Below are 10,200 nucleotides of genomic sequence, written 5' to 3' on the forward strand. Positions count from 1 at the left end.
TTACATCAACCCATTGTGTAAGGTAATTGTATCACAGGCAGAGGGTAGGATTTTGTGTGGGAGTGTTTTACTGTATTGTATGTGTTTATTGGTTGTTTTTACAAAACCCTGTGGGTGGTACTAGTGTGTAACAATGTTATATAAGAACAATAAACACACAGCTCTGACTGTCCACTGCTTGACCCTCAACAAAGAGACTTGTCTCGTTCTTGGGGGGACTCACTGTATGCTGTTAGAGACTGATTGCTAGGAGTGTAAGCCGCTTGGGTGCGTTTCCTATTTGTCTGCTAGCAGCTATTCGTGAGGTTCCGTTCGGGAGTTTGGAGTATTCCCTTGTATGCCGTTACAGAATGTTTCATCAGAAAATTACACTTTTATGTTAAAGGGAATGTGTCATCAGAAATTCACTGTTACACTTATAGGTAGGGATAGACACGGACAGTGAGCCCTAACCTTGAACCCAGCCCGCTTTCCTAACCTACTTGCAGTGCAATCCCTAGGTAGCAAGACTGCAACTGTTCGACAGTCCCTATGCAACTTACGTGCAGAGACAGGCAAACATCAAGAGACAAAACAACACAAAAACAGGGTTGTACATAAATGGGTCAGAACCACACAAACTATGCAGTACCAAAAGAGAACCAGAGAGTGGTCAGAAGACAAGCCAAGATCTGAACCAGACAGACAACGCAGTACCAAACGAGAGACAGAGAGTGGTCAGAAAACAATCTGGGGTTAGAGGAACAAACAACCCAATACGCACAGGAACCAGGAACATAGCAAGTGAGTCAGAGTGGCACTGGTATACGGCCAGGAGGGAATTTAAATATAGCCCCTAGTCCCAGGATCAGACCTTGATAGGTCATGACTTGGTGCTCCATTAGTCAGAACACTAGCACACAGAAATAGAACAGCTGAGCAAATCCACCCACTGCTATTCTCCTCCAGCTCATGCCCGCTGTGGGGAGGAAGAGCATTGCATCCTGTTACTAAGGACGCTGTCGGCCTGTCGCGTCTCTTCTGGCCGCTGGAGGTCAGACAGGTAAGTTTGTGACAATCGCCTACTGTTTTAATAAGGTTTTTATGTTTACCATATTTTTTAAGAACTTTTGATTATGTTATTTTTAATTTTCCATGTCACTATCTATATTTAAATGAATTGGACACTTTCTGGCTACTACCAATGTGTAGGCAAGATGACTATTTGGCACTTACTAATACAGTCTGTTGATTTTCTGTGCTATATTTCATAAGTCATGCCTCCTTCCTAGGCAAATATCACAGAAGACCTGTCCATAAGATGGCCGCTGATGGAGGCTCATGTGACCAGGCAAAAATAACTCCAGATACATCACTCAGCCTTCTCCACTCAAATATATCACATCTACTATCTGCTCTTCCAATGCTGAGAGTTTTATTGCAGGTGCACTGTGTTTGAATGGAAGAGACTGGGTGATTTGCCTGGTCAGATGACCCTCTATCAGGAGCCATTTTATGGACAGGACCGCTGCGTGGACAGCACAAAAGACTTGACCATCAAGGGAAAATACCTTATGAAATCTGAAAAATGGTGCAGAATTTTAACAGACTATATTAGTAAGTGCCATATAATCATCTTACAAACACATTGATCAACAGAAGCCATAAATTCCTGCAGTTTTTCACACTGGCACCTAAGCCTAATAATAGCCATCACTTATTGGTCTGTAGAGATCACGTTACTGCAGTTATCTGCTTAAATGTCATTCTAATCCTGCCTAAAATGATATCACATCTGCATATAGATAAGTCAGGATCCACCATTCACAATAGGTGATTGTCAAAGCTTATCTATTCTTTTCTTCTTCAATGGCCTCTGCACTGGTCACAGAGCATGCCTAGAAAACTCTTCCAAAAAAGTCAGTGAGGTCCCCTCTGCCACTGCTGTAAAGCAATATTCTTAATGCTTTGTAAATGCTGTTAAGAACAGTTTAGGCAAGATGACCGCCTCCATAATCATGTTCAGGAAATAAAATATTCTATAATCAGAAAATAAAAACAGATTAGAAAAAGGAGATGTGTTACTATGTGGTTTTAACTGGCAGATAACATTTTTGGTGACACATTTCCTTTAAGCATTTTTTTTAATTGTTGATGAGTTTGTAAACTTTTCATGTCCCTATGTATACTATATATAAAATAAAAATCCTTAAATCTTTCAGTTTTTACACTGACCAGTTGGCCTAAAAACGTCAGGACCTGCTATATGGGTTATAGACACAATTAAAGGGAACCTCATTGACTTCTATGGGAGATTATTATAAACATGGTTTTTGACCTATGCAGAGGTCAGGAGTACCGTAGATAAACTGCGATATCACCCATTGTGAATGGTTGGTCATGTGTTATCTATACAAAGGTGATATCTGTCATTGTAATTCTGACTATAATGATAACATGATGGCTACTTAAAAGTTTCATGTACAGAAAAGGAAGTCTAAACTTAGTATTAGACTTATTCGCCAGTGTGAGAACTGCAGTATTTTAGATATTTTTTTTAAATATAGATAATGGAAAGACATGGAAAATTAAAACAAAAATCCCCCAAAATATGTTTAACATAAAAATGTGCTTTAAACAACCCCGTCATTTAACCCTTCAGATGCTGTGATTGACACTGATCGGGCCATCTGTGGAGTTGGCAGAGGGATGCGGCTCCCTCTTCCTTCTAATCGTAGCCCTCATAGTCAAATCACAGGGCTCTGATTGGTTACCATGGCAGCCTGGACGCTTCTGAACCTTTCAAGGCCTGCCATGGCAAACTACCTGCTAAGCTGTCAGTCTTTCCATCACTTTATCTCCCCCCCAAAAATCGGAAATAAAAATGATCAAAAAGTCATACACACCCCAAAATGGTATTGTCAAAAACTACAGCTCATCCAGCTAAAAATGAACCCCCACACATCTCCATAGACATAACTATAAAAAAAAGTTATAGGGGTTACAATATGACGAAAAGAATGCCCATTTGGAATCTTTCTCCTGCTTCCCACTACATCCTAGTGATATTAAATGGTATTAGAAAGTACAACTTGTACCGCAAAAAACATGCCCTCATACAGCTATGTGATCGAAAAACTAAAAAAGTTATAGTTCTGGGAAGACAGGGATCAATAAATGAAAACGCAAAAACAGAAAATCGCAACATCAAGAAAGGGTTAAAAGGAATATGTCACCAAGATCTTGGATTATTATATACAAGAATATATGACTAGTACTGCAGATTAGGAGTCCAGATTCCAGATCTCTACTTTTTATTTTCCTACTACCCCCCATTGCCTGCAGTCAGAGCCATATTTTATTCACAATAGATCATAGAACACATATCAAATGCTGAGAGTGAGGCATTTTAGCATTTCATGAAAAAATTAACTCATTTAGAACTTGATGGCAAAAAAGTTGGTACAGGGTTATGTCTACTATTACGTGAACAGACCAGTTGCTGGAGTTTTGGTACAGGAATGATTTCTCATTCTTGTCTGATGTAGGATTCTAGCTGTTCAACGGTCCTGAATATTTTTTGCTGGATTTTTTGTTTCTTGATGTGCCAAGAGTTTTCTATTGGTGAAAGATCTGGACTACAGGGAGGCCAGATCAGCACCCGGACTCTTCTTATGTAAAGCCATGCCGTTGTGATGGATGCAGTATGTGGTTTAGCATTTCTTGCTGAAATATGCAAGGCCTTCCATTACAGAGAAGCATTGATGTGACTTTCCAGATGTGTAAGCTGCCCATGCCCTAGGCACTAATGCAACCCCATGCCATCAGAGATGAAGGCTTTAGAACTGCACACTGATAGGCTGGATGGTCCCTCTCCTCTTGAATCCGCAGAACACAGCATCTGTGGTTTCCAAAAGGAATTTCAAATTGCGACCACTGAACATTTTTCAGTTTTAAATGAGCTTTAGCCCAGAGAAGGCGGCAGCGTTTCTGGATTGTCTTGACATATGGCTTCTTCATCACATGATACAGCTTTAACTTGTATTTGTGTATTGCAATGAATTCTGGAAGTGTTCCTGAGCCCATGCAGCGAGCCCAACAGAAGCCATAAATTCCTGCAGTTTTTCACACTGGCACCTAAGCCTAATAATAGCCATCACTTATTGGTCTGTAGAGATCACGTTACTGCAGTTATCTGCTTAAATGTCATTCTAATCCTGCCTAAAATGATATCACATCTGCATATAGATAAGTCAGGATCCACCATTCACAATAGGTGATTGTCAAAGCTTATCTATTCTTTTCTTCTTCAATGGCCTCTGCACTGGTCACAGAGCATGCCTAGAAAACTCTTCCAAAAAAGTCAGTGAGGTCCCCTCTGCCACTGCTGTAAAGCAATATTCTTAATGCTTTGTAAATGCTGTTAAGAACAGTTTAGGCAAGATGACCGCCTCCATAATCATGTTCAGGAAATAAAATATTCTATAATCAGAAAATAAAAACAGATTAGAAAAAGGAGATGTGTTACTATGTGGTTTTAACTGGCAGATAACATTTTTGGTGACACATTTCCTTTAAGCATTTTTTTTAATTGTTGATGAGTTTGTAAACTTTTCATGTCCCTATGTATACTATATATAAAATAAAAATCCTTAAATCTTTCAGTTTTTACACTGACCAGTTGGCCTAAAAACGTCAGGACCTGCTATATGGGTTATAGACACAATTAAAGGGAACCTCATTGACTTCTATGGGAGATTATTATAAACATGGTTTTTGACCTATGCAGAGGTCAGGAGTACCGTAGATAAACTGCGATATCACCCATTGTGAATGGTTGGTCATGTGTTATCTATACAAAGGTGATATCTGTCATTGTAATTCTGACTATAATGATAACATGATGGCTACTTAAAAGTTTCATGTACAGAAAAGGAAGTCTAAACTTAGTATTAGACTTATTCGCCAGTGTGAGAACTGCAGTATTTTAGATATTTTTTTTAAATATAGATAATGGAAAGACATGGAAAATTAAAACAAAAATCCCCCAAAATATGTTTAACATAAAAATGTGCTTTAAACAACCCCGTCATTTAACCCTTCAGATGCTGTGATTGACACTGATCGGGCCATCTGTGGAGTTGGCAGAGGGATGCGGCTCCCTCTTCCTTCTAATCGTAGCCCTCATAGTCAAATCACAGGGCTCTGATTGGTTACCATGGCAGCCTGGACGCTTCTGAACCTTTCAAGGCCTGCCATGGCAAACTACCTGCTAAGCTGTCAGTCTTTCCATCACTTTATCTCCCCCCCAAAAATCGGAAATAAAAATGATCAAAAAGTCATACACACCCCAAAATGGTATTGTCAAAAACTACAGCTCATCCAGCTAAAAATGAACCCCCACACATCTCCATAGACATAACTATAAAAAAAAGTTATAGGGGTTACAATATGACGAAAAGAATGCCCATTTGGAATCTTTCTCCTGCTTCCCACTACATCCTAGTGATATTAAATGGTATTAGAAAGTACAACTTGTACCGCAAAAAACATGCCCTCATACAGCTATGTGATCGAAAAACTAAAAAAGTTATAGTTCTGGGAAGACAGGGATCAATAAATGAAAACGCAAAAACAGAAAATCGCAACATCAAGAAAGGGTTAAAAGGAATATGTCACCAAGATCTTGGATTATTATATACAAGAATATATGACTAGTACTGCAGATTAGGAGTCCAGATTCCAGATCTCTACTTTTTATTTTCCTACTACCCCCCATTGCCTGCAGTCAGAGCCATATTTTATTCACAATAGATCATAGAACACATATCAAATGCTGAGAGTGAGGCATTTTAGCATTTCATGAAAAAATTAACTCATTTAGAACTTGATGGCAAAAAAGTTGGTACAGGGTTATGTCTACTATTACGTGAACAGACCAGTTGCTGGAGTTTTGGTACAGGAATGATTTCTCATTCTTGTCTGATGTAGGATTCTAGCTGTTCAACGGTCCTGAATATTTTTTGCTGGATTTTTTGTTTCTTGATGTGCCAAGAGTTTTCTATTGGTGAAAGATCTGGACTACAGGGAGGCCAGATCAGCACCCGGACTCTTCTTATGTAAAGCCATGCCGTTGTGATGGATGCAGTATGTGGTTTAGCATTTCTTGCTGAAATATGCAAGGCCTTCCATTACAGAGAAGCATTGATGTGACTTTCCAGATGTGTAAGCTGCCCATGCCCTAGGCACTAATGCAACCCCATGCCATCAGAGATGAAGGCTTTAGAACTGCACACTGATAGGCTGGATGGTCCCTCTCCTCTTGAATCCGCAGAACACAGCATCTGTGGTTTCCAAAAGGAATTTCAAATTGCGACCACTGAACATTTTTCAGTTTTAAATGAGCTTTAGCCCAGAGAAGGCGGCAGCGTTTCTGGATTGTCTTGACATATGGCTTCTTCATCACATGATACAGCTTTAACTTGTATTTGTGTATTGCAATGAATTCTGGAAGTGTTCCTGAGCCCATGCAGCGATTTCCAGTACAGAATCATTCCTGTTTTTAAAGGGCATCTGTCAGCAGATTTGTACCTATGAGATTGGCTGACCTGTTACATGTGCGCTTGGCAGCTGAAGGCATCTGTGTTGGTCCCATGTTAACATGTGCCTGCAACCTTGCAACCTGGGTGGATTGAGTGTGCTTAGTCATTTTGATCAAAATTTATACCAATGCCTCATGTACAGCATGGATATTAGGGGGCTGTATACTTTTAACTACGCTGAGAAGTGATGTTAATTGTGCCAAGAAGCAGTAATAGATCAGTGCATAGCATTTGGATGTGCAATCCATGTTTTTCTCTTTTGTTTTGGATATTTCATATGTGCCTGTATTGCTGAGAAAAATGATGTTTAAATATATGCAAATGAGCCTCTAGGAGCAAAGAGGGCGTTGTTGTTACACCTAAGGGCTCCACTTTCTCTTCAACTGCCGCCTTCCCCACTTTGATTGACAGGACCAGGAGTTATGATGTTTATACTGCCTGGCCATGTCAATCAAAGTGGAGAGGGTGGGGCAGTAGCAGAGAGAGCAGGGCCCCTAGGTGTAACAGCAACACCCCTGTTGCTCCTAAAGGCTCATTTGCATACATTAAAACATCATGTGGGCACATACGAACATGGGACCAACACAAATGCCTTCAGCTACCAAGCACACATGCAACAGATCAGCCTGTTTCATAAGTATAAATCTGCTGACAGATGCTTTTTAATGCAGTGCTACTTGAGGACCCGTAGATCAGGATAATCCCATATTGACTGTTGGGCTTGTCCCTAGAGTTGGCCTTGCGGGTTGCCCAGCGAACTTTACTCGAACGGGTGAACATATGGTGATATTCGTGCCCGCCATATTCTTTTACATTGTGAAGAACTTTGACCCATGACACATCTATCAGGTGGAACAGGACAGCTAATTGAGACGTTTCAGCACATGGACATACCCCCTACCTTATAAATAAACCTGATCTGGCCGCCATTTTACATTCAATCTTTTGTCAGTGTAGGGAGAGGTTGCTGTGTGGAGCAGGGACAGGCGGTTAGGGACACCAAACACTAGCTAATAGGGGCACAAAAGTCGTTTTAAGGACTGGTATAGGTGTACTATTAATAGGTGTGACTTACTGAGAGATGTAATATACTGTACTTATAATATACTTTCTAACATGGAAAGTATATTATAGTGTAATTGCAGTTGTGTCATAGGCGTGCGCACTGGGTGTGCCAGGGCACAGCCTAATAGGTTTGTCACCTCCATGCTCACTGCCCCCCCCCCCAGCTGATTCCCCTGTCTGTTTTTCTGGCTGCCGCCGCCCGCTGCACTATCAATTCATTTACAATACCTGGCTGAGGGCTGCCAGCGGGCGGTTGCTAGTATTCACATAGGGGGGCGGAGTCCCAGACCCGGTGGAGGCAGAGAGGGAGTGCGTGCTGTGCGGCGCTGGCTGAGTTGACATCCCGTCACGCTGCATCTGAGTACCCTACGCGCCTGGCCGCCTGATAGCTGGTGAGGTGAGGGCATAAAAAAAAGAAGTATGCATCCCCCCTGTCCCACAGTGCTACACCTCCTCTGTTGTCCCCTGTATTACCCTGATACACTTTAGTTATATAATATATCTGAGGGGTATCAGGGTAATTTATACAGGGGTAATATAACTAGGGGTATCAGGGTACATGAGGGGTAATATAACTGAGGAGGGCTAGGCTACTATCAGACATTATACAGGGGTAATATAACTTATCTTACCCCTCACCCCTGTATTATGTTCCTGATAGCCCTCCTCAGTTATATTACCCCTGTATAAGGTACCCTGATAGATACCCCTTAGTTATATTACCCCCTGTATAATGTACCCTGATACCCCTCAGTTATATAATATATCTGAGGGGTATCAGGGTAAATTATACAGGGGTGATATAACTAGGGGTATCAGGGTACATGAGGGGTAATATAACTGAGGAGGGCTAGGCTACTATCAGACATTATACAGGGGTAATATTACTTATCTTACCCCTCACCCCTGTATTATGTCCCTGATACCCCTCCTCACTTATATTACCCCTCTATAATGTACCCTGATAGATACCCCTTAGTTATATTACCCCCTGTATAATGTACCCTGATACCCCTTAGTTATATAATATAACTGAGGGGTATCAGGTTAAATTATACAGGGTGGGGTAATATAACTAAGGGGTATCAGTGTACATGATTATGCAAGGGTAATATAACTAAGGGGTATCAGTGTACATTATTATACAGGGGTAATATAACTAAGGGGTATCAGTGTACATTATTATACAGGGGTAATATAACTAAGGGGTATCAGTGTACATTATTATACAGGGGTAATATAACTAAGGGGAGTCAGGGGACATTATTATACAGGGGTGCTATAACTTAGTAGGGCTATCAGAGGACATTATACAGGGGTAATATAACTTATATTACCCCTGTATAATGTCCTTGATAGCCCTCCTCAGTTATATTACCCCTGTATAGTGTACCCTGATACCCCTTAGTTATATTACCCCTGTATAATGTCCCCTGATAGCCCTCCTCAGTCATATGTCATCCACAGATCTCCCATAACAATGTGTCATATACAGATCCCCATAAGTGTGTCATTTACAGATCCCCCATAAGTGTGTCACCTACAGATCCCCCATAGCAGTGTGTCATCCACAGATCCCCCATAACAGTGTGTCATCCACAGATCCCCATAACAGTGTGTCACCCACAGATCCCCCATAACACTGTGTCATCCACAGATCCCCCATAACACTGTGTCATCCACAGATCCCCCATAACAGTGCACCTGCGCACTGAGGAGAGACTGAAAGGAGGAGAAGATCCGCGGAAGCAAGCAGAGGACAGCACAGCACTGAGTGAAGTAAATTATTTTATTATAGTGCTGAAACTGCTTTAAACTCTAAAAAAATTTGGGGAGAGTGTTCCTCTCTTTCTCAGGTCTGAAGCAATATCGAGGAAGAAAGGAAAACTCTTGAAAGCTTGTCTTTTAAGAATTAGGATAGTACAATAACATTTTGACTGTGGTATATTATGTGACCTCCCCCCTATACAGGGAGTGCAGAATTATTAGGCAAGTTGTATTTTTGAGGATTAATTTTATTATTGAACAACAACCATGTTCTCAATGAACCCAAAAAACTCATTAATATCAAAGCTGAATATTTTTGGAAGTAGTTTTTAGTTTGTTTTTAGTTTTAGCTATTTTAGGGGGATATCTGTGTGTGCAGGTGACTATAATTGTACATAATTATTAGGCAACTTAACAAAAAACAAATATATACCCATTTCAATTATTTATTTTTACCAGTGAAACCAATATAACATCTCAACATTCACAAATATACATTTCTGACATTCAAAAACAAAACAAAAACAAATCAGTGACCAATATAGCCACCTTTCTTTGCAAGGACACTCAAAAGCCTGCCATCCATGGATTCTGTCAGTGTTTTGATCTGTTCACCATCAACATTGCATGCAGCAGCAACCACAGCCTCCCAGACACTGTTCAGAGAGGTGTACTGTTTTCCCTCCTTGTAAATCTCACATTTGATGATGGACCACAGGTTCTCAATGGGGTTCAGATCAGGTGAACAAGGAGGCCATGTCATTAGATTTTCTTCTTTTATACCCTT

This window comes from Bufo gargarizans, chromosome 3 (genome assembly GCF_014858855.1).
Source record: "Bufo gargarizans isolate SCDJY-AF-19 chromosome 3, ASM1485885v1, whole genome shotgun sequence".
Taxonomy (NCBI): Eukaryota; Metazoa; Chordata; class Amphibia; order Anura; family Bufonidae; genus Bufo; species Bufo gargarizans.